This window comes from Orcinus orca, chromosome 19, assembly GCF_937001465.1.
Source record: "Orcinus orca chromosome 19, mOrcOrc1.1, whole genome shotgun sequence".
NCBI classification, from domain to species: Eukaryota; Metazoa; Chordata; class Mammalia; order Artiodactyla; family Delphinidae; genus Orcinus; species Orcinus orca.
The window spans coordinates 21539546-21565327 of NC_064577.1; the positions used below are offsets into that span (position 1 = coordinate 21539546).

A 25782-nucleotide genomic window follows, 5' to 3' on the forward strand; every position below is an offset into this window, starting at 1 on the left:
TCCAAACTCTCTCGGGCTGGACCAGAGGCCCTCAGCCGGGAACTGGGGAAAGGGGTCCTGGCTGTGCTTCTCCGGGACAGTCGGCCTTCCATCAGCCTCGGAGCCCCATTCTTTGTTTGTTTGTTTGTTTCCTGCAGATCCTCTCTCACTTAATTCTCCTCGGTTCCCCTATCCCCCGCCCCTCCCCCAGGAATGAGGACGCAGCGGGATTTCTACGTTCGCCTCATTGACTCCATGACAAAACAAGTGAGTTTCTTAAATTCGCGCCGCGGGGGTGACTCTACGGCCGCGAAATTTGGGAGAGTCAAGAAGCCGGCTACTCCTTAGCGGGAGGGCTGGGACTCGAACTCTCAATGCCAGGGCGGACCGCGCTCTCAGCGCAGCCTTGCAAGCGCCCCAAAGCACGTTGACTCGCCGCGCGGGAGATGGCTGGGCGGCCCCTTCTTCTCAAGGGAACTTCAGACCTTGCGATTTGAGACTACGGGGTGCTGCGCGGGGAGAGTACGGGCTGAACTTCCTTTGACCCGGACGGGGGGCCCCACGGGGCGCAAAGGTGCCCAGAGACCCTGGTGCAGACCGGGCTGAACTTGTGGAACCCAAACCGTCAGGGCCTCCGCCGGGGGGCAGGGGTAGAGGAAGCGGGTGAGGGGCAAAGGCAGCTTCCCCAGGAACGGTGCGGTAGTCTGAGAGCGCGCTTGACCCACTCTACACAGTTTTTAAAGAAGAGATGGTGGTGGTGGTAGAGCTGGAAGACGGAGCGACAATTGTCAGAAGATATCTTGCAAAAATCCCCCTGCTTTTGCCTCCAAGTTTGGCAAGAAGCCAGGCAGCGTGAGCGAGCTTGTGGTCTTAAAGGTACATAGACGGCATTTTCTTACATTCCCAGCACGCGGGTGCCGAGCGGTATACATTAAAGTTGAGTTATGGTTTAAAATATACAATTATGAGACGAGTCAGAAAAGAGGTCTGACGTTTTTACGAGGCGCATGGACATTTTTTCTTTTTAAGTAAAAGTTTAGGAATTAAATATCTGGTTAGGTGGTTGGAGGATTTCGTGACAAAAACGAAGACAGAAAAGTTACCCATTGTGTACTAACCACCAGTTCAGTGAGAGGGTAAGACTGGTTTGCTTGATGGCGGTTTTAAAAGATTCCCTTTAAAATAAGGGACGTTTTCATAAATGCTGACTTGGAAGGTTTCAAATTAGAGTATACATGCATATTAAAAAATTATTTTTAGATACCCATGGCTTAAATATGTTGTACAAAATGCACGTTAATAACCTGTTGGGAGTTTTAAAATATACTCAGCAAGAACCAATTTAATAACAGCTAATTGTAATTATTACCTTCATATTTCATTGTGAACCAAGTGAAAAACATGAGGGTATGACATGTATTTTTTTTTTTTTTTTTTTTTGCGGTACGCGGGCCTCTCCCGTTGCGGAGCACAGGCTCCTCCGGACGCGCAGGCTCAGCGGCCATGGCTCACGGGTCCAGCCGCTCCGCGGCATGTGGGATCCTCCCGGACCGGGGCGCGAACCCGCGTCCCCTGCATCGGCAGGCGGACTCCCAACCACTGCGCCACCAGGGAAACCCGACATGTATTTTTTAAAATGATAAATACATATCTCTTGAAATCTATTTCAAGTTATTAGCCTAAAATATTTGACTTTCTTGAAGATCTGCTTTATTTCTTAGTTGATTGTTCAGAGTAAACGCACATTTATACTTTTGGTATTATTATTGTTTTTTATTATTATTACTATTACTGGTTTTGATCATTACATAGGATAATTCCCTTTGATTTGGACGCTCTGTATTTTGTTAAAATTTTTTTTTTTGCCAAGCAAAAAAATGCAAAAGCCTGATTTCAGTAACTTTTTAAACAAATGATATCAAAACAAAAGTGTCTTAAGTGGAGTTTTGTTTTTAAAAAATTGTCTTTGATACCCTGGATATCTTTTCCTGCCATTCCCATCAGAGGAAAGAAAAGATGGGAGGGGGAGAGGGAAAGTATGATTTCTAATACATATTCCTTATGTACTTATTACAGGTTATTTTTTAAAGAATAAAAACTCCCCACAAACCAGTATGTAAGACCTGTCTGCTTGTGAAACATTGGCCACTTAAATATTAAATTATCGGCAACTCTACGAAGTGGACAGTTGTAAGGAACACAAAATTAGGACATGTTTGACGTGATACCTTCTCTCAAAACTTTATTTTAGGCCCCGTAAACCAAAAGTGCCACAAGAATTGATCTTCCCATTATGAGATGAAATGACTTTACACACTCTTCTAAGGAGGAAGAATAATCTTGATTCTTATAAAGCAATACATCTAATATCATTTTACTAACAAGGTCATAGAACTTAGGGAAAACTATAGCTTAAGGCATTCTTTGCACGGCTTCATAAATTCTATCGTGGTGGGGATGGGACCAGAATAAGATACAGTGTAGTAATAGCAGGTATAAGAGGGTTACTTGCCATACTGTGACATCTCACTGAAAGTTAAAATTATAAAATTATAAATGTAGGCAATTATATATTTTGGTGGGGAGTGACCTGAAAAAAAGGCTTAGTAATTATCTGAATTTAGTCTAAAAATATCAAGAAAAAAGATTTTTCCAGACATACCTGTTTGCTTTCATAATAGTTGTCTAATGCCTTCTCTGTAGCTTTTACTTTGAAAGGCAGTCCCTGCCCGTTATCCGGTTGCTTCTTCCTTGATTATGTGCTGTAAGAGTTTGGGAAGTAGGTGAGCTTCTTGTGTACACAGCTAATACAATAGTCTTCAAAAAGCAGATCAGCGTGGACAGCATGACTTTCCTCAGCTGTGACATAATTACTATGTTTTAGCTTCGAAGAGTAAAACAGTGGATTCTCATCTAGCTTGAAATTATTCTGTGATAATTAAATGCCAAGTCGGATTTTTAAATTCTTAAATTTTTGATTTTAGCTAAGTGTGCAGTGACCCCTTCAATCAGAAGTAAGTCTTGACAGAAGGTGACCGATTAAACGGTTACTATTTTTTTCCCCCTGTGAAATTCTTCCAGGTAGATTGACTCAGGATTTTGATAGAGTGCAGAATGGAATAATTTCAGTGACTGATGAGTTCTAGTAACATCATAAATTTCAGTGGGAATAGCTAAGCATAGTTCAAGTGTCTCCTCTTAGCTGCTTATTTATCATAACATTTTTCACGTCAGAGATGCAGCTTTATGTATGTGATGTCATATCTTTGACTCACAAGTTGGGGTTAAAACTTGGAATCTTTGGCAAGCAAAATTCAAAACTAGCTGTGCACTTTATATTTTCATAGAATGTTTGTGATCTTGAGTGGAGTTAGCAGCATTGAGATCAAACAGAAGTGTACTCAATCAACCAAGATGTATTGGTAGGACACAGTATTTCACACCTTTTCAAAGTGTCTCATTACGCTATTTGGCGTAATGACTCTTAATTTTGGACTCTACCAGGAAAGGGAAAGCTTTATTAGAAGTGAATGTGTAAGGATCTGAGCCTTCTTATCCCTATGCTTTTCTTATAAAACACTAAGGATATAATTATATTTAAAATATTTGTCCACAGCCGCATAGCACAGGGAAATCAGCTCGGTGCTATGTGACCACGTAGAGGGGTGGGATGGGGAGGGTGGGAGGGAGGGAGACGCAAGAGGGAGGAGATATGGGAACATATGTATATGTATAGCTGATTCACTTTGTTGTAAAGCAGAAACTAACACACCATTGTGAAGCAATTATACTCCAATAAAGATGTAAAAAATAAATAAAATAAAAGCGTTCAATTTCTGAAAAAAAATAAAATAAAATATTTGTCCACCAACTAGAAAATAAGAAGCTTGCTTTTGGGAAGGGTTTTTCAAAACCAAGTTTAGCTGGACTAAAAATAGGGTTCTTCTGTTTTTTGTCATTGCTGTTTTTGGTATTCCATTAGTGAGCATGCAGAAAGGCCTGTAGGATCCAGAAGTTTATGGCTGTTGCATCCGGAAACAGTATCTACTGCAGAAACTCAAATGAACTCAGTGGGAGACGTCTGAGTTTTAATGCGCCTTAGTTCAGATTTTCCTGTAGTATCTGAGATATAATTACATTCTGTGATTGCCTCAGTGAGTTATCTTTAAATAGTTTTTTTTTAAAAAAAAAAAACCTTTAACTTATCTGCCCTCTTACCATCTTGCTTTGAAAAAAGGGACATTTTTATAATTCAATGAGAGAGTACCAAATTCCATAAAGTTATCAAAAACAAAACATTCCCTGCCCCCAAACCAAAGCTCTATTTTGGAAAGGGAAAAATAATAAGTCACATAATCCTTGTGTGTATGGATTTGAAGGTAGGTGATATGGTGAGGGGACCCCTAAAAAACCCCAGGGCAGTGGGAAGTCTAAGGTACAATAATCAGAACTACTGTTATAGTTCTCTTTCCAGCTAATCTTTATATATTTGTTTTGATGTTCCTGGTACTTTAAGTTATTGATGCAAGTGCATTTTTTCCTATTGATTGTTTCATCATATCCTGCCACAGCTACATAGATTTGATTAACAGCCCTTTCTGTTCATGGTTCTTCATTGGTAGATAAGCACATTTTTAGTGTATCAATATGTTCCTAAGGAATTCAACTAGGCCAGCAGAGAGGTTCTTTCATATATTTGGGGAAACAAACAAACAAAAAATGACACAGCAAGTTTATAGTTAGGAGCTGTATTTTAGCAGCTGTCTCTCTTCTTTGGTAACATGTCAAAAATGCAGGTGATTTGAATTTTCTTGCATATAGAGGAATGAAGAAGTGTGGAATTTTTATGCATGATCAGGACCTGTGTTTGGGAAGATGTAGACTCATCACAGTGGAAAATGTGTTGTTTGGAGTCTGGGGGTGAAAACAAAGCTGATGGTTTTGGAGAGATTGCCGGAGCCAGATGGCCTAGTACTTTCCCAGTCTGGCGGTCCAACTGCTCCCTCCTGGATAATATACAGCCATTTGTTTGGGGATATTTACGCTAGAGCTGTTTCCATGTGAATGTTTGAACAGCATTAAAAACGAACATATTAGTAGTGATGCATTTATCGAATTTGTATGACTACACAGTCTGTTCTTGTGTCTTATGTTGCTGAGAGGAATGAAGAAGTGTCTGGATGTTGGTGAATTGTTCATATAGTTGTTGAGCAAGAATGATTTGGTCTTAGTTATTAAACTATGTAAGCATTTGGAAACTAATTGATGTAATGGCAGCACCTACCTGGAAGCTCAGTTGTGAAAATTAAATGAATTCATACATGGAAAATGCTTAGAACAGTGACTAGCATACATTAAGTGCTTAATAAATTAGATGCTTTTATTATTTTATTATTATTACTATTATTACCCCATTGAGTTGACAAAGCCAGTTGTATCTACTAATATAGTTGTAAATGTAGTTATCATATGAGTGAAATATCTTTTATTACTGCTAGAAAGAGAAATATTGCATGATATTGTTAGAATGGTTCAGTTTTTATCTTGGTGTTTGAATAATATGAGAGATTTTATTTGAGACACAAAAGATGCATTCTGAAGCTACCTGCTTTTGGTGCACGTCCTCTTTTTGTTCAGGGCTGTGGTGTAACTGAACAGCATACTGAATATGATATTCCTATGCAACTTCCCTAATTCAGTTCTGCAAACGGGCCTGCTTAGCTGCTGAGCTTAAATTACATCTTTGTAATTTGTTCACCAGTAGCCAAGCTGCTAAGTGAAGCAAAATAATTTTTTATTTCACTATTAATTTTGGATTGCTGTTTGATACAGTTGTTTATGAAACGTCAAATTTGTAGTGTTTTCTTTGGCACAGGTTAATTTTTAACTAAGGCTCCCTCACCTACTGGAAATTTCTCAAACCGCATTAGCTAACACTTTTTTTTTTTTTTTAATGACAAGCAGTGGAACTTGGTGGTTGAAAGTAATGATTAATATTACAGCATGTTGATAACAGGTGTTCATATTTTTTTTATTAGTTTTGATTCTTGGTAATTTGCTGCCAAAGTCGTGTTGACAATCTGTATCTAGAGGACACTTTACTTCTGGTTGAAGGAGATACTTTGTACATTCATGAATGTATTCTTTAAGGTGACAAATTAGGTTTGGCGTTTTATTCTGTATTTGGAAAAAAGAGTGATGTATTTTCAAGGTTACTGTTTTGATTTAAATGGAAAATTAGGAGTTTCTGTTAGTTATAGGTTGCCTATCTACCTGTCTTCCTTCCTCCCTCCCTTCCTTCCTTCTTCCCCCCTCCCTCCCTCCCTTCCTTCCTTTCTTTCCTTTCATTCTCTCTTTCTGTCTTTCTAAATTAGTGATGGCGAGTCTCCGATTGTTGGTCTGTAAGCCAAGAAAGGCCCGTAATGAAAACACTTTGTTCCTAAACACCTTGCAGATTTTAATGAACCAAAGTCCAAAGCATTCTCTTTGCCCACTTTATTTTTGCATGGAACACAAAGAGTTAAAATTATTTGAAAAGTAAACAAAGAAAACTGTGCTCAATTCCCTGTATTTCTTTCCGCGTGCCATTGAGGTGTGATCCCTGTGTAAGTTCCCCGTGTATTTTCTGTTTTACTATGCGGTCTTTATCTCAATTAACTTTTAAGACCCAGTGATGTTTTAGAAAGGTGGAGATGAACCACAGTTCACAAGATGCCTTCTAAAACAGTGGCAACAGAGGCAGATTTTTTCTATTGATTGATTTCTTTTCAAAGATGGTATAGGTTCATGTGTAATTGGGCATTTGAAACTGATGGCATTTCATCCTCTCACAGCAAACCTTCTGGCACTATTGTTGTGTAAGAATGTGAAAGTTTGGGCTGCCCTGGTGGCGCAGTGGTTGAGAGTCCGCCTGCCGATGCAGGCGACACGGCTTCGTGCCCCGGTCCGGGAGGATCCCACATGCCGCGGAGCGGCTGGGCCCGTGAGCCACGGCCGCTGAGCCTGCGCGTCCGGAGCCTGTGCTCCGCAACGGGAGAGGCCACAACAGTGAGAGGCCCGCGTACCGCAAAAAAAAGAAAGAAAAAAATTATTCTTGAAAAAACCCTCAATCAGAAAGTCAACAGAGTATTTAAAACAATTGTGATATTTTCATTATTCTCATTAGAGGAGAACATTAAGGGAGGCTAGTATATCCGAAGAATAAATCTGCTCCAAACATGTCAAGTTTTGACAACTTGTTTATCAGTTTCACTAGGTGTTTAAAGTTGAGATGAAGTTCGTGCTGTTTATTCTTTTCCTTTTTTTCCTGTACAAGCAGTCCTGCCACCTTAAGGGATTTATTTGCATTGGCAGGATTAATGTAAACATCATTTTCTATTTGATATTGTATTTTGTTGTTGTTGTTTCTTAGGTTAAACCTCAACTTGCTTCACCATCAATTCATTTATTTAAATAATATATTTGATATGCTTCCTCTCCCCTCCTGCCCATCTCTGGAACAGGCCTCCCATCCTTACTCCTCCCTGATGAACACACTGATTTCTTTAAACCACTGTTGTTTTTGTCGCTTTCACGGCAGACCTCCCTTCCTCCCAGTGAGCAGACACATGACTTACTATGGAGGTTGAAGATAAACCTTCTTCTTGGTGTTTCATTGCCGGGGACCAGCCCCAGCTGAACAGGTTTCACCGAAAGGGGAGACGGAGTCGGCGTGGACAGAACACAAGACACCTCAGAGGATGCAAGGATCTGCCAAATTTATTTTCATAATTCCGAAGCTTTTATACTGTGAGGCAATCTCACTTTCAATCTTAACAATTTAGTTCCCTAGCCAAAAACCCCTTACAAGCCATAAAACAAAGATCAAAAACAAAGGTACAAAGCCATAAAACAAAGGTCATTTTCGTCAGCAGATTACATCAACAGGTTAAACAGGTTTTTATGGTCAAGTAGTCTTCTGATCTCTATAGTCTCTTTCATCCCCTGTGGTTAGGTACATCTTGGTCACATCTAGGTCAGGAACTTTATCTGCGGTTCCATTATTCTTCCCAGAAGTAAATGTTCTTATACCTGTATGTTCTGTTTAGTTAGCTGGTTACACAAAACACAAACTCAAACACATTACTCTTTTACAATCTATAAATGCCTTCAGGCCGTAACATTTTACCTTTAACATCAAAACAAGGTGCTATAAACGTACTAACCCTAGGGGGTCTTTGTGGAGGGCATTGTACCTTAAATCTGTCACCAAGGTCCTTTGCAAAATATTTACAAAATATAATTTGTCCCTTATATCTATTCTTATAAAAAGAGCAGTAAAGCTTATATATATTTGCCTTAAAGCTTACCCTATCTAATTTCGCATATACCCATTGTAATAAAAACCTTCCCCGCCACCAAACCCAAGAATTTCCTAGTATATCTTTAACTCCCCAGGGAGGCCATAACTCATCCAATTTACTTTGTAAAGTAGGTTCTTGCCACAAAAACATTCCTGTCGTACTTCCCCGAGCCCAATGCCCTGGCCCGGGAGTGGGGATCTCAGGTGTAGTCATCAAGGGAGCCGGAGTGATTACAATCCTTCTTGGCTTTTCCCTAGTTGGGATCTTTCCTCAAACCCTCCATCGGAACTGGGAATATTTCCCAGCCCCAATAGCAATCCCACAAAATCACTTTAGGCAAAGGCAGGGGAAGACAAGGGGAACCACACAGAGCAAAGCCTTGCTACCACACAGAGGAAAGCTGTGGTCCACGGAGGAAATGGGAAACAAAGCCCTGCTGCGGCGGGAGAGCAGTTGCCATTGGCCAGGTCTCTTGTCTGCTACCTGGGTTCCCATCTGAGCTGGGCGTGGGAAGCGAAGCAGCCATGGGGACAGGGTTCAGGCTCCTGCAAAGTTGGGGGGTGAGGGTCTATGCCCCACCTCTGTTGGCCCCCAAGTTCTCTCCTGATGGCCCCTCTGCGACTGTGCCTGTCTTAGGTTGTTCCTTCCCTGAGGAATCTTACCCGTCTCTGGCTAACCAGCCATCCTCCGGGGCCAAGCAGGGAGATGTGAGGTGTGCGAGGTGCAGTGCCCCCAGAGAAGGTCAGTTCTCTGTCACCTTGGTAGCCTATGCCCCCGTGGCCTCCACGCCCAGCACCTGCCCTGGGATTCCCTCGCCAACTGGCGGGGCCCCGGCTCTGGTCACATGTCTTCGGGAACCCAGGTTTCTCCTCCAGGGAGGGCCCAGCTTACAACACTGGGCAAGAGAGACCGATTGCAAGGCACCAGCCACCAGGAGGCCTCAACAGGGTAGGGGGAGTGTAAAAAACCCTATGTTCAGGAAGCTTTGCTTTTCCATATTTATGTCTGACAGCATCAGCTTTGCAGAGGAGAACTTTGCCTCTCCATATTTGTACCCGATAGCATCAACTTTGCTTGACACTACGGGTCTCGTCTGTGCTGTAACTCAAAGGCACTTCCTATGTGGCTCCCGACATTTCATTGTCTACCTCCTAAACCAGCTGTCTGTTAAAATGGTTTCACTTAAAGTAGTCAATGCTGTTTATATGCTTCTGTGATCTCCCAACTGATCCGGCCTCAACGAGCTTCACTCACACCCCACAGAGGCACATATTAAATTGGGAAAACAAGCAGAAACTTCTCCCTAAGCTGGTGTTAGAGGACCCCTTTCCTTTTAGGCTCGAAGTCTGCGTTTGCTGAACTGTGAACCAGTCTTGACGTGTGTACTAAATGTACACGGTAGAATTTGATGTGTGTGAAAGCTGGAGGGAGAACTTGTTGACATTTTTAAAAAGTCTGTTTTATTGTTGACACTACATCGGAGACATTCATCAAAATAGACTTATCCTGTTTTCCTATGTTGGATCTCATCAGAATGTCGATTTCTTGGACCATACTTTTATATGATAGTGTGCTATGTGTGTGGTGTGTGTGTGTGTGTGTTTTAACAAGCTTTTTCAGTAACAAAAACTCCTTAGGAGAGGTTGGAGGTGGAGCTGCCTTTGATGGAGTTTCACTGTATAGCTAACTCTATTACACTGAGGTTCTAGATTATTACTCTATTTCCAGGATTTTAGTTCTACTCCTTAGGAGAGAGAAAAGACTCTCTGGTTCACTTGTTTTTATTTCAGAAGTCACAGAAGCAGCAAGCACTTCTTTGTCTGTGATTATGTGCTGAGAAGTATTGTTCTGCTGAGGCCCCAAGGAAAGGGACAGAAGAAACTTCATGCTTCCTTCCATCCCCAGAGTTTAACTATTTCTGAGCAAAAATCCAAACTCATGCTTTCATTTTTCTATGCTTGACGTAGAGAAAGATTCTCCATTTTGACTCTGCTGCCAGAAGCGAAGTGGCAGGTTGAGATTAGTAGAGATGTATTACGGAGGCCCTGGGCCTTCAACGAATGATGTTCAGTCACCAAAGACAAAAACATGGAATACCTGGGAGACCATGGATCATCTACTGTTTTGGGGGGTCGTCAACATATTTTCACTGCAGCATATCTTTTTTTTTTGTGGTACGCGGGCCTCTCACTGTCGTGGCCTCTCCTGTTGCGGAGCACAGGCTCCGGACGCACAGGCTCCGGACGCGCAGGCTCAGCGGCCACGGCCCACGGGCCCAGCCGCTCCGCGGCATGTGGGATCTTCCTGGACCGGGGCACGAACCCGTGCCCGATCCCTGCATCGGCAGGCGGACTCTCAACCACTGCGCCACCAGGGAAGCGCCCTGCAGCATCTCTTTAATTGAGTATCATCACGGGCCCACTGATTTCAGTGGAACCAGCAGCCTCAGTAAAAAATAATATTGGTATTATCTAGAAAGACTCAAAATGAGAAGGTCTGATGTAATTGATACTCCTTTCTCCTCCCAAAACCAATTTTTTTTTAAACAGGAAGGAAAACCCCATTAATACCTGTGAATTTCATTTACCAAGTTACTTGTATTAGTTTAGCATGACAGAAAACTAAAGTTGAACCAGAGGTTTTCAGGGGTATTAAGAGAACGTACAAAACATGTAGTGATAATAGGATTTCGCAGAAATGCATGATAGAATGTTTTAGCACCATGTATGAGATCTCATCAGTTATTTACAGTGTTTCTTTGATTTTTTAAAGCAGTGATTGCAGTAAATCAGGCAGATGTAAGTTTTGGTTTTTAAAATATTTTCAATTAATGCATTTTCTTGAGTAAAGCAACTTCTTGGGTATTTAAAAGGTCTTTTAAGATTGCAGGAATGCATCATCAGTGCATGCTAAAACTAATGGGTGAAAATTTAAGTCATAATATGATGTTAACATAATCTAGATGATTTCCCCAGAAGATAGTTATGAATTACTTAAAGTAGTAACTTTACAGTACACAAATCTGGCTGTGCTCTCTGATGGGTGGCAGGCACCCCCTTAACCAAATGGTCAGAGTTTACTGCATTAGTGGAACGAGTTGACAGTGTGATGTGATACAAGGAGAACTCAGCATCCTGTCTGTGGTATTCCGGGCCTGAATTACATAACTTCAGGCTAAGCCTGAGGGAACATTAGACAAACCCAAATTGAGGATGTTCTACAAAATGGCCTGTATTCTTCAAAAATGTCAATGTCATGAAATACAAAGACTCAGGAATATTCCTTTTTTAAGGAGATATGACAACTGAATGTTGTGATTGGTATTGGTTTTGTTGTTGTTTGCTATAAAGGACATTACTGGGTATTTGGTGAATCTCAGGTGTTGATTAGATTATTGTATTGTACCAATGTTAATTTTCTGATTCAGATAATTGTGCTATGGTTATGTAAGAGAATTCCTTGTTTTAAGGAAATACATTCTGAAGTATTTAGGGCATGTCTGCAGTTAACTAATAAATGGTTCAGGAAAAGAAAATAGAGAAAGAAAGAAGAATAAAGCAAATTTACTAAAATGTAAACACTTGAGGCATCTGGGTAGAGTATCGTGGAATTCTTTATATATCCTCACAACTTTTCTATACATCTAAAATTCTATACATCTAAAATTATGGCAAAATAAAACATTAAAACTATAGGGTTATAACAGGCTAACCATAAAAAATGCTTTTGATGGGCCAATGGTAGAGAAATGTTTTCTCCTTATACAGGTACTTTTTCTCATTTTTTAATGTGTTGCAATTTCTGTTTTGTACTGGAGTTAGGTAACAAAGCCAGAGCCTGCTCTGAGGGTCTGCACACATAGTGTCATAAGCTGTCCTCCATCATTTACAGTTCTAAAAGTCTCAGGTTCATAAACCAGCACATTCCTGACAACTATAAGTTAGTTACTGCAGTTTTTGTGTGTCCTAAAAAAAGGATAGTCTCTGGTTAATTTAAGTAGTTTCATCACCGAGAAACTGAGTTATCTGAATGTGTGAAAGTAATTTTATTAAGAATTTGAAGCTGTGTTATATTAGTATTACGCAGTGCTACATTGTCAAGTTAGTTAAAATGTATCCCCATGCAGAGCACTGCTCTACCCATAGCTGTGAGCTTTTCTCTGGCCCAGGTATTAACATGTAGATCTTCCAGTAAGCAGAGGTCTCAAGGAAACTTCCAGCGACCTTAAGTAACATGTTTGTACACATATTACTAAAAACATCTTGGCTGGTGAGGTGGTTTGGGACTCCAAATTTTGAGAGTCAGATGTAATTCTTCTTAGTTGAGGGAGATAACTATGGCTTAACTCCCCGCCCAACCCTGCCCTTCCCCCAGCATACGCGGGCGAGTATTACTGTTTGGGTGGTTATACTCCCCAGAGAGCACGTTTTCAACCTGTAGGCAGGAAGGATTTCCGGATTGATGAATCATCACAAGACAGTGAGTGGACTCATAACCATAGCCTCACTTGTTTTCTGCTACTTACCTCTAGAATATTACATGTTGGAGTTGGAAGTAGTAAAATGAGGCGACAAATACAAATCATTTAAAAATAAAATCCATGTGCTTTTCTATATTTTAAATCACTAGTATCTCAGTCTGCTAAGCCTTCGGGGTTTTTCCTTCCCCATTATTAGATTTATTTTTATTCTGAATTGAAGAGAGAACTGTGGTTGTCTTGATGACAGAAGCCCATTTCATACAAGGATCCAAAGATGTGCATTATAATAAGGTGGTTGATGGGACAGAGAGGAACATATCCCCTTCCACTCAATTTGGGTTGATCCTTAACAACTGTCTTAAAACAATCAGCCCAGTGAGGCCTTTGGCTCTGAAAGCTAGTTGGCCTTGCAGCACTGGTGAATGGTCAAGAACTCGATTATGGTAGTTTGTCCTCTGCTACTTGGTTCCATTCTTAGCTCAAATCGTGCCTTTGTTTACAGGCCGTAGCGTATGAAGGCCAAGACGAGAACCCAGAGATGCGCGGAGTCTTGCCCACACACGAAATCACGTGCAGGTAAGAAATACCTTGTTCTTTCCCTTTAATTAGCAAAGAGAAGATGAATTTGTATCTCAAATCTAGGTGAATCAGGTCTATTTTGGGGTATATGTTTATCTTCTGTTAGACAATCTAAAAACTGTTAGATGTGAGTATTTGGTAGTAAAGTGTCAGGCATCACAGTGGTTCTCAATTATTTATTAGATTTCATCCTAAAAGACGTATGTTTCCATTTTGATATCACATTGTTAATGGGTGCAAAGCAGTGCTGTCCCCTTTTTCCTTTCAACCCTTTCAGTGTTAATATATGTGCTCAACTGCATTGCTAGTAAAATAAGAGTTCTGTTGATGTCTGCAGAAACCTCTGTTTGGGTAAGACGTGAAAGTTATAGTTCCCCTTTTTAATTCTTCCACTTAAAAATGTGACCATACATACATAGGCATCACTCCTCCCCACACCAACCCTGCATCTGATCTCTTAATCTTAGTTACCTTTTATATAACTATGACAGTGTAGCTAACATTTCTTAAATGTATCGAGCTTTTGGAAGGATGGCAAAGATGAGTCACTGAAAGGTATAAACATTCATGTTGTCCACAAATGAGTATCTTTATTTTTGTCTGAAGCTACGTTTGAAACCAGGCAAGCAGACCACATTCACTTCCGTGGCCTCAGCCAACCCTCCACATGGGAGAGAGTAAACCAGAGAACAGCCTTGTAACTTGCAGTTTAGGATTCTAATTCTTTGTAAAATAACACTGGCACTTTGCTTCTGATATATTCTGAATAACTGGATAAAGCATGACGATGACACTCTGCACCAGGGAAGGGCTACTAATTGCTCTGTTAGCCACGCAGGCTCTCCTGGCACAGAGCGTTCTTGGCTCCTGACTGCTACTGACCAAACCATTTAGGACTTTAAGCTGCCGCTTCAGCATGGGTGGGTTTATTTGCTGCCCATGGACCTGTGGGGAAAGCAATCTGAAAACTCTACAGGTGGAAATAAAATAGAAAAGAGATTAATGTGTTTCCTTAGTGAAGTCCCAAATAGTAACTTCTTCTGTATCTATAATATGTATGTATGTCAAAACTTCTTTTTTCTCCTTTTTAAAAAAACATACTGCTAATATACTATTCTAAAATATACAGGAGTTTCGCAAGTTTTCACTTCAGTGATTTGTAAAACTTGTTAATTGTTCTGAAAACAGGTTGCTTTTCTCTAACTTTAAAGCAGCAACAAAATCCAAAAATATGGTCTTGGATTTCTTAGAAGACATTATTAGGCAAAATTAGTGTTATACTGTATACAACAATTGCACAGCTAAAGCTGAGCTGCACTCTTCAGAATGAGTAAAATCATTCTGAAAAGCATTAAAAAATGATCTCCTTCATATTACTATTTTTCCAACCATATCTCTATTTTATCTTCCCACAATTAGCATGTTGTTAGAATGAATTTTCCGTATTCTATTCCATGTGATTCCAGCAAACAGGAGACAGGAAGATGGATCTCAACCAATAGGCCAACTAATATCTATAAATCATAGATTTGCATCTCATATCTGCACTTGTTTGGACTATGCTAGAAATTCTTCTTAAAATACTTAAAGATATATGATGCCTTTCACACACAAGCCTACACTCTATTAATGCAGTTCATATTTTTCTTGTTCTTGAAATTCATTGGTCCAGAGTACTTTGGGTAACCTTATTGCATGAGCTGTCTAAAGGGCTTACTGCCATGGGACTGTTACTATTGTCTCTCTTTGAGACAAAACCCCTTTGACTTGACGGCACAGAACTCTTTCCATGGAATTCTGGGAAAGGTTCTGCATTTTTGGTAAACTGGAATCTATTATACCAATCATCATTATTACATTTTGCTAACACTTGGTGATGAAACTCTTAAAAAGTATGGCCCATGAAGGATTTTTAAAAGCAGGATGCATTCCACAAAGCATTTGATTATAAATGCATCTCCACATCCTGCGTTTAAAATGTGAATGGAAAATAGGAGCTCTGCTTGGTAGGTGAGTCCAGTTCCCAGCCCCCCAGGCAGGGCGATGCAGCTTTTCTCCCTTTCCAGTGAACAGGACAGTTGCAGGGGATGGGTGCTGTATTTAGGACGGCACTCTTTTCCCACTGTCAGTGCCTAGCACCTTGTGAACCATGAGCTCCCAGGGCTAGCCTGGCCCCTCGATATGGCTTGTTCTTCCTTCCTCTTTGGCTGGTTTATTCTCATTTTTTCCTTCCGATTCCCACTTAAGCATCCCTGGTCGTTGGCCTGAGCGAGGTCCCCTTATTATGCATTCCTGTGATATCCTGCACTTTTCCTTCATAGCATGCAGCACATTGTAATTGTGTGTCCAAGGCCTGTCTTTCTTTGCTGGACTAAATGCTCCTTGAAGACAAAGAAGTTACCCAGTTTTCCTCTCTGCTTTAGTTGCCCATGTGTGAAATGGGGAGAAACTATTACTTCTCTCACAGGGCGGCTGTTAAGATTAAATGCCGTAATCCCCATAAATGCTTATCACGGTACCTGACACATAGTAAGTGCCGAATGTCTATTGTTATTATTAATAGTAGCAGCAGGAGTATCAGTATTAATAGAAGCAGTGGAAGTAGTGGGGGCAGTAGTAGCAACATCTGCAGTGTCTAGTTAAGTACCTGGCACAGAGTTGCTCAAAGGGAAAGATGGTAAGAGAATATTGAAGGGAAGTGTCTACTAAAATGTTAACATGCTTTGTTCATTCTAGGTGTGCTGTTAAGGGTATTTTCATTCATTCTTTTAGCACGTACGTAGGAGAGCTGACAGGTTAGCCTGGGAGAATGAAACCCAGAAAACATAATTAGACAGCACTGCAGAAAGGGTGGCCTGGGATAAGAGGTGAGGCCAAGGACCACAGCTGCTCAGAGAAAGGAGGACATACTTGCAGGTGGGTTTTAGCTGCAGGGATTGGGAGGAAGGTGACACAGGACCCGGATTTTAGAGGGTGCATGAAGGAGTGTTTTGGTCCATTTGTTGGCAGTCCAGGCACGATTTCTCTGGGGAGAGGTCTGCAGATGGTGGGCCTTTGGCCTGGAGCTGGGCAGAGTCAGGGCGAAGGATAACCAACTTCTGAGGTCTTTTCTCAAAGGTGCAAGGTAAAGCTATGGGCTTACACGGGACTGACAAGGATGGGCAAATAGAAAGAGAAGAGGCCGTGGATACATTCTTGGGCAACAATCTCATTTAGTGTGTTCGAGAATTAGGAAAAAGAACCTTGAGCATACAGAGCATGGAAATAAAAGGAGGGAGTTTCAGAGGCAGGGAGCCATCCACGTAATAAGTGTAGGGAGATCCAGATAAACTTGAAGACTGAGAAAAGCACCAGAAAGTCACTGGTGAACTTCAAGAGAGGACATTCAAGCTGGTGCTGAGGTCCAGAAGCCAGCTTTTATGGGGTTCAGGTGGCAAGGAGTGACGGCAGCTCTGGCAAGGGGACAGCTAGACAGTGAAGAAACCAACTCAAGAGAAAAGAAGGAGCGAGTCGTTTTTTCATTTTTTTAAAATGGAAAAACTTATGTTGGTTAAACAGGGAAAGAATGAACTTATTACTATTAATCGGACTATTCAGATTACTCATATATCTCATTCTCTAGCCACTCTGGCTAAATGGGTTAGATAATCTTGCTTTTTGTTGTAAAGCTTAGAGATGGAGCTGATGCTTTCCTCCTCTTGAGAGAGGCTCAACTTATGGGAAGAAGTTCCATGTCCCTAAGATGAGGATCTGCAGGCCTCATGACCAGGAAACATGTATATGTTTCTTGCCCTGATTTATGAAGCCATGTGTCAGTGCACTAGAGATACGCCACCTGTGTCATGCTGCTAAGGAAGAAACTCACAAGCTTGGTTTTCCCTGGACTAGCTTGTCCGAGGGATGCACAGTCTTGCTGGGGAGAGTCCACAGTGTATGTAGGACACCAGGTGCTGGGTCCCCACCCCTGTGATGGGCCACACTGCTCTCCTGCCACTTGGGTTGCAGGTTGAGAAGGGGTGTGAAGTAGTGGGAATCCTGCTCTGTGACAAAGCGAATGAGGAAACTGCAAGCCTCCTGACAGATTCCTGCTTTAGGGAGCAAACGCCAGGTCTGCGCCTGGTGCAGTGCCTGACAAACACAGTAGGAGTCTAAAGAACAGCATTTGAAGGGATGAAGATCCGTCAGTCACACAGTGAGGAGGACGTCATTAGCATGTGATTTCTTCTGGTAACCTGGTAACTTTTCCCTTGAAGTGCTTTTTCGTCTGTTGTTCCATGTACTGTATTGTTTCAGCGCAAGACCTCTCCTGCCTTAAACACAAGTGAATCTGTTCTCCCTTCATTCTGTCCTTCTTGCTTAATGCCTGCCTTGTGTATGGTCGTGGTCGGTACCCACCTTTCTCAGTCCTTCTGAGTTCAGTACAGGGACACAGGGAGCAGTTCAGCTTGGAGAAGGGAGGAAAGAGAAGGCAAGAAAGACCGTCACAGGGAAGGAAGACAGGTCCTTGCTCTGCTTGGCTCTGGGTTAGAACTAGGGAGCTTCAGGGGGTTAGATGCCAAGCTCAGCCTAAAGGAAGACCTTCCTTCCCCAATTTGCAGTTGATTTTTAATAGGGAAATAATATTGCAATACAAAGCAGAAGACTACAGGAGTACAGAAATAAAATATATATCCTCTATACTTCCCCACTTATTCCACTCCTTATAGACTATTTCTTTGAAGTTTCTATTCATTCATTCAAAAAATACTTCCAGAGGGCCTACTGTGTGCTGCACTCTGTTCTAGTTGCCGGGGACTCAGGGATGAACAGAACAGTCTAAGACCCTTGTACTCACAGACAGACAATAAATAAGACAAATATACAATGTGATGAGTACTAGGAAGAAAAGTGAAGCAGGATGCGGGGCTAGAGAGCTCTGGGGGTCATCAGGGAAGGGCTTTCGCAGGCTGTCACTTTGTGCAGAAATTTGAGTGAAGTGAGGGTGTGAACTGGCTTGTGACTCTTTGTCTCTTCCGCTCACTCCCTCTCTCTCAGTCTTTCCTTTTTTTCTCCCAGAAGCAGGACCATACATACTATTCTGCAGCTTGGCTTTCTCAAGTCATATTATGATGTAGACCTATTTCTGTGATGGTGTGTACAAACCCACCTTCGTTCTTTTTAATGCTGCACACAGTTCCGTATTTACATGTGTATATGTACACACACATATATGTATATGTGTATATGCATATATTTTAAAAGTGGGCTTAAACTGTAGACACTGTTTTGTTGCCAGCCCAGATGCAGAGCAGAGCCCAGGAATCCCATATTGGGGATGACGACTACGTGATGCAGTGACATGACTTGAGAGGCAGGAAACCTGCTGGGCTATTTTTCATGCTTCGTATAAAGTTTTATAAATGATAAATGGCCTCCAGCCCTTCAGTCTGTTTTCCTTTCTTCATTATCCCTATTTTATTCCTATTCTATTAGTCCTTCTACACTTCTGTTCTTCGCATCTGCTTTTTTCCCTGAGTCCCTTGGGGCACAGCAGAGAGGGGTGGTTCTCACTTAGGCTGTGCTGCGATTCAGCTGGCTGCACTCCAGGGTGTTTTTATTTTAAGGGGATGAAGACAGTACTTAAGGCACAGGGCAAATCTCAGGCTTAGTGTTGCCCTTGCTTGGGGAGGTTGTCTGGTGTGTGGGGTGGGGTGGGGGTGAACTCAGGCCCTGACTAGTCCTAACTAAGGCCCTGACACTGTCTCTAACTAAGGCCTGGAAGCTGTCCCTAATATAGGCCCTGATGCCGGCAATAACTAAAGTCCTGACACTATCCTGAGCTAATATCCTGACCCATCTCTAAACAAGGTCCTGACACTGTCCCTAAGAAAGCCCTGTTGCTGTCCCTAACAGGCCCTGAAGCTATCCCTGAGGCCCTGATGCTGTGCCTAACTCAGGCCCTGATAATGTCTTTAACTAAGACCCTGATGCTGATCCTAGCTAAGGCCCTGACATTGTCCCTAACTCAGGTCCTGACTCTGTCCCTAAGTAAGGCCCTGACATTGTCCCTAACTCAGGTCCTGACTTTGTCCCTAACTAAGGCCCTGACATTGTCCCTAACTCAGGTCCTGACTTTGTCCCTAACTAAGGCCCTGACATTGTCCCTAACTCAGGTCCTGACTTTGTCCCTAACTAAGACCCTGAAGCTGTCCCTAACACAGGCCCTGAGGCTATCCCTAACTCAGGCTCTGACTCTGTCCCTACCTCAAGCCCTGAGGCTGGTCCTAACTCAGGCCCTGATGCTCTCAATAACTAACATCTTGACACTATCCCTAGCTCTTTCCCAGACTCTGTCCCTAGCTAATGTCATGACTCTGATCCTAACAAAAGCCCTGATGCTGTCCCTAACAAAGGCCCTGAATCTACTCCTAACTCAGACCCTGCCACTGTCCATACCTAAGGCCCTAATGCTAGTCCTAATGCAAACCCTGATGCTAGGCCTAACTCAGGCTCTGATACTGGTCCTAACTAAGGCCCTGAAGCTGTCCCTAACATAGGCCTTGATGCTGTCAATAACTGAAGTCCTGACACTACCCTTAGGTAATGTCATGAGGCAACTCACCAAAGTCCCAACACTGTCCCTAAGTAAGCCCTGAGGCCATCGCTAACTCAGGCCCTGAGGCTGTCCCTAACTCAAGCACTGACCCTGTCCCTAATGGAGGCCCTGATACTGTGCCTAACTCAGGTCCTGGCAATGTCTTTAACTAAGACCCTGATGCTGATCCTAACTACGGTCCTGATGCTGGTCCTACGTCATGCCCTGACACTCTCCCTAACTAAGGCTCTGACGCTGTGCATAATATCTTGGTCTGTCCCTAATTCCCTGAGGCTTTCCATAACTAGAGACCTGACACTGTTTCCAACAGCCTGACTCTGTACCTGATACTGAATAAGCAGCCTCTCTGCACCAGTTTTGAATCGAATCTCAAGAACAGTGTTTTGGAAGAAATAGAAAAGATTAGTTTTATCACTCTGCCAGCCAACAGAGGATATAGCAGGCTCGCGCCCTCAACAACTGTGTGTCCCAGTGCGGGAGGATTTGGTGAGGTGTTTTATAGCAATGGTTCAAGGGTGTGGTTGCTGATAAGGATCAGGGTGTATACAGGGCCTGCACTCCTTTAATCTGGCCTCAGACAGTCTCTTGATGAGCTTCTCTGGAATGAAGAATGCTAACATCTTCCATTTGTTGGGGGTTTTAGTTACTTAAGGAGCTCAAAAATATTGTTATGTGTATCCCTTGAGGCAGAACCAGGACCCTGCCTCAAGGCTGCACTATTGTTTCTTGACTGTTCCTCCCTGTCTCTGCATCCCCTCCCTTCTCTGATTAGCAACTGTTCGAATCCACCCTTTGGAACTCAGGGAAGGTCCTGGAGTGTCTAGTCTATTCCCCACAAACAAGTTAGGAGGCACACAGAAAGGCTTCTGTGCCCAGGAGACCCACAGAGTCCCACTCAGTTTAACTCCTCCTCTTCTAGACACTCCCCAATCTTTAGGACAACAGGTTTTTGACAAGAAAAGGAATAATCATTTCAGATTGAGACATTAATCATAAACTTGGCACAGGAACTCGGTTTTAAGGGGACTCGGTTTTAATCCCCACTTCAGTTTTATCTTTCCCCACATCTTTCAGGCAACGGGGCAACGACTGCTCTGGCTGCTTCCTGCTGAAACTGGGGGCGGGGGCGGGCGTCATCCTGCCTAAATCTGGGGGAATGGATACCAAATTACAAATATTTGAGTTCCAAGTCCTGGACCTGAGACTCGTATGATTAAGATCTCAATCCCTTGGTCTGCCATTTTGGTGCAACCAACCCAGTTACAATAGGAGGGGTAACAACTGAAACTTTAATAGTAAAAGTACATCTCATTCCCTTAGGAATTCAGGAGAATAAGTCTGAAACCCAGTCTGGAACTGGCACTTCGGAGAGACTTTGTAGCCAGTTGTCTAATTCTACCTAAGTAGGTCTTAACTTCTGATGTAGTATTAACATATCCATAACAGGAGCTATTGACCACTACACATATGTCTCATCTTTCTATTAGTATCTGATCTAACATCATTGTTTAAAATTTAATAGTTAAGAGAGGAGTCCTTGAAAACGTACAGTTGCAGCTACCAGCAGACATTGTTTTGAAAATGGCCAGTGGCATCCCAAGTCTGACATAGCTCAGAAATTCAAGTTCAACGATACAGGAATGTGGGGACTTCCCTGGCAGTCCAGTGGTTAAGACATCATCTTCCAATGCAGGGGGTGCTATTTTGATCCCTGGGTAGGGAGCTAAGATTCCACATGCCTCGTGGCCTAAAAACCAAAACATGAAACAGAAACAATATTGTAACAAATTCAATAAAGACTTAAAAAATGGTCCACATCAAAAAAAAATCTTGAAAAAGAAAACAAAAAAACAATACAGGAATGCATCTAAAATCACATCTACAATGGTCACTTAGCTTTACCTTGGATGTCTGAAGCATAGTTACTCCTTTTTGACTGTCAAATGCATTCCCCTCCTCAATGCCAAAGCAGATGTACAATGCATGTCCGAAAGGCTACAAAATGGGCCTCTTTGGTCAGTAAAATTTAAGTTAAACCATGTATAAGCCAAAGTGACTTCCTCACACCTCAATACGTGAAGAGTTTTTTTCCCTTTTGATTACAAGTTTTTCAATAGAGAGCATTCATGATCAAAATATCAATCCCTCAATGCCAGGGTGATTCAGCTGTTTGGTCCAGGTGTAGATCATGTCCCTCAGCGCTAGGCCTCCTTTATATTTGCCTAGTTAATCCACATTGGGGGAATACTGATCAGGTATCATGAACATGCTCAGAGGTATGTTAATGAGAAAATGCTTTATATAGGCCATACATTTTATTATTCATACCCAATTGTCACACAAGCATTGTACATGTGCTTTTAGCAGTAGACCTAAAGCAAACAGTGATACATCATGAGTAGTTACATTCTCATAACTTCACTAGGTAATTGTCCTTTCCTCCTAAACATCAGGGCAAAAGTGAAGCCAACACAGTAACTTTCATAAATACAGACTTCAATACAGAGGTGTCATTTACCCAACTGCTCAAAGTCCTAAGTAGCTCCAGGGGAAGGACTTCCCTGTGTCTGGAAAACACAGATCAAAGCCAGTAACGAGAAAACAAAAACGTTATAACCATATTCACCAGTTCACCCAGTAACCAATCCTTTTGTTAACTTTTTATGAAGCCATCAGATTCTCCATTAAGATTTTTCATTTCTTACCCAGTTTGGCATTATGATACGAAATTTATCAGAGACCTGTGTTTGCCAAAAGGTCCTTCACATAGATCTTCTTGAAGATGGAGCACTTTTCCAAAGTGTTAGAGCACAACAATAACTATCTATAAATCACATAAAGACTTAAAAGGTCACTGTTAAGCATTTGATCACAATGTAAATGACAAAAGAAACAATTATTGCTGTTACATGAAACATTTAAAAATAACTAGAATTATGACTGATAACATTTTACCAGGACATACTAGATTTTTAGGAATTCCATGTAATTTACATACTAATCAAACATTTCTCTCTGAGGTGGCTCAGGGGCCTTCTAAAGCACCTCAAAGTTAGCTGGAGGTAAAAAGAACTGTTAGAATCGGCCAAACAACACTTATTCACTGAACCAAAGTAAGGAGATTTCAAACACAAATACAGATCACAGACACAGGCAGAGGAACTCACAAGCTGTTATTAAAAGCAGCGTTCCAAGAAAACTTTGGAGGGAGAAACCAAAGCCAGTCTTGCCCTAACCCACTTCCAACAAAATCCATTTACCCAACTAAATTTAATCCAATAGAAAATCCCGATCATGCACAACTTGTTTTCTCAGTGTTCCCTTTTCACAAATTTTCATCACCTTCTGTATCCATCTTATTTTGCCCCTTATTTTCTTCTGCATTCAGAAACTAACAGCTCTAGTAAAAAGTGACTTTCTTTTCTCTTTGTACTATCAGCCTGGTACCTAGCTGCTCACTTTCTTTACTATGTAGCTTCATAAATGCTTGAACATATGGAACTTCTTTTGTCTTTCTCTTCCTGTTACAAAATAACTCTACCTGAAGGATAGTATAGTCATTTAGGCTACCATTCAAAGACCACCTTTCCTCATTTTCAAGAATGTATCCATACGTTGGCCAGACAAAATTACAATAGAATTCCATTATTTTCTTAGTCTTAGGTTTACAACTACAGGTTGACCAGTCTGCCAGGATTTTGCCCATTGGCTCTCCGATGGAACTGAAGAAGAAGCACTTCCTATGTCTGAACCATAGAACACTCATACGCGGACTAAGAACAAAACAAAATCCTCACCACTAATGGAAGCCTCAAACCAAAGGAACCAGAAACCAAACAGAAACCAAAAACCAAACAGCACAAGACTCAAATCAGCTTCCAAGTCTCAACTTAGCCTGTGACCTCTGTCCAAGTGGTGCACCTTCCAAATGAGATTTCCTGGAATGAAAAGTCACCCAAATGGGAACCAAAGTTCCCCCAAATGTACAGGGCTTAAAGGACCTCAGAGTGCATGCCAGGGGAGTTACCACATGCTGGCTGAGGTATCGCAACATCCTAAATGCTACTTTTCTGGTTCCCCAAAATAATCCCTTGGAGTAGGACATTCAGGGCAGCCCAGGCAGGAGGAAGCAGGAACATCCTCAAGGCAAAGATGGCCTTGGCAGTTGCTAGGGTGGTCCCTCTTCCACCATCTTCTCCTGCCCCAGAGTTCCAACTGCTGGGATGGCAGATGGGGTATGACTGGGGCTTGGCCTCTCCAGGCAAGGGTCCCAGGCAGTCTGGCCTCTAAAGGAATTCTCCAACCCTACACTCTCTCAAAAGAGGCTGGCATGGAGAAAATCAGAAGTGTCCAATCAAGTCAGGGGACCCACAGGGGCCTTCCCCAAGTCAGCCCCATAGTGGGTACTAAACTTGATGCCGAAAACTCGACCTCTGTGCACCAGTGCCAAATCGAATCTCAGAGACAGAGGTTTGGAAGAAGTAGAAAAGAATAGCTTTACTGCTTTGCCAGCCACAGGGGGACACAGAAAACTCGTGTCCTCATAAACTGTGTGTCCCAATGCAGGAGGATCTGGTGAGGAGTTTTACAGCAATGGTTTAAGGACACAGTTGCTCCTAAGGATTAGTGTGTGTACAGGGCCTTAACTCCCTTTAATCTGGCCTCAGATGGTCTCTTGATGAGCTTCTCTGGAATGAAGAATGCTAAAATCTTCTATTTTGTGGGGGTTTTAGTTTGGTAAGGAGCCCAAAGATACTCTTATGTACATCCCTTTAAGGCCCTGAGGCTGTCCTTAACAAAGGCCCTCAACTTACCTTTAACTGAGGCCCTGACACTAACTAAGGACTGAGGCTGTCTCTAACTAAGGCCCTGAGTCTGTCTTTAACTAATGGCCTCACTCTTTCCCTAACTAAGGCCCTGACACGGCCCCTAATAACATGAGCTGTCCCTCATTAATGCCCTGATGCGGCCCATAACTGATGTACTGAAGATGGCATTAAGGTCCTAACCATGTCACTAATGACCCCAAATGTCTCTTACTAAGGCCCTCAAGTTACCTCTGAGGCCCTAAAGATGTCCATAACTAAGTCCCTGACACTATCTCTAAGACCCTCAAGTTATCTTTAACTGAGGCCATGACAATGTCCCTAACAAAGGACTTGATGCTGTCTCTAACTAAGGCCCTGAGTCTGTCTTTACCTAATGGCCTCACTCTTCCCCTAACCAAGGCCCTGACACTCTTCTTAACTAAGGACTTGCCGCTGTCCCTACCTAAAACCCCGACACTGTCTGTAACTAAAGACCTGACTCCTTCCCTAACTAACACCCTAGTTTTGGCCCTAACTAATGCCCTGACACTGATTCTAATTATGGCCATGATGCTGGCTCTAAGGCCCTGAATATATCCCTAAGTAACAGCCTGACTTTTGACTAACTAAGGCTCTCACGTTATCTCTTAGGCCCTGACGCTGTCCCTTATAGTCTAAGCTGTCACTAAATAATGCCCTGATCCTGTCCATAACTAAGGCCCTGAATATGTCCCTAAGTACATCTCTGACGATGTCCCTAACAGCCCGAACTGTCTCTTCAAGTTATCGCTGAGGCTCTGACACTGGCTCTTACTAAGGCCTCACCCTGGGGCTGTCCCAGGCTGCTGAGCAGTTTTCTCTTGTCCGCATCTCTAGACAGCTGCCTGCCATTGGCCACTCTAAGATTCTACGATGCAGTGGTCCCACGTGGGATGTGCCTGTGTAGGCTCACCTGCGGGAGGAGAGTCATGGCCACTCCGCCCTCCAGGGGACTGCGGC

The 25782-nt window shown here is 42.4% G+C and overlaps 2 long non-coding RNA genes across 2 annotated transcripts in view; one reads left to right on the forward strand and one right to left on the reverse strand.

Annotated features, from left to right (window-relative positions):
• The first annotated feature begins 269 nt into the window (after window positions 1-269).
• On the forward strand, window positions 270-25358 carry LOC125962110 (uncharacterized). Its single transcript, XR_007473532.1, has 3 exons — window positions 270-855; window positions 13304-13377; window positions 23633-25358. It is a non-coding gene; the product is annotated as an uncharacterized LOC125962110 (long non-coding RNA).
• The window catches only part of LOC117203522 (uncharacterized), a 41747-nt gene continuing 27316 nt past the window's right edge, over window positions 11352-25782 (reverse strand). Inside the window, exons 3-4 of the long non-coding RNA XR_004486301.2 lie at window positions 17776-21722; window positions 11352-13498 (exon numbers count right to left, since the gene is read on the reverse strand). This is a non-coding gene — a long non-coding RNA (uncharacterized LOC117203522). The remainder of the gene's footprint in view (window positions 13499-17775; window positions 21723-25782) is intronic.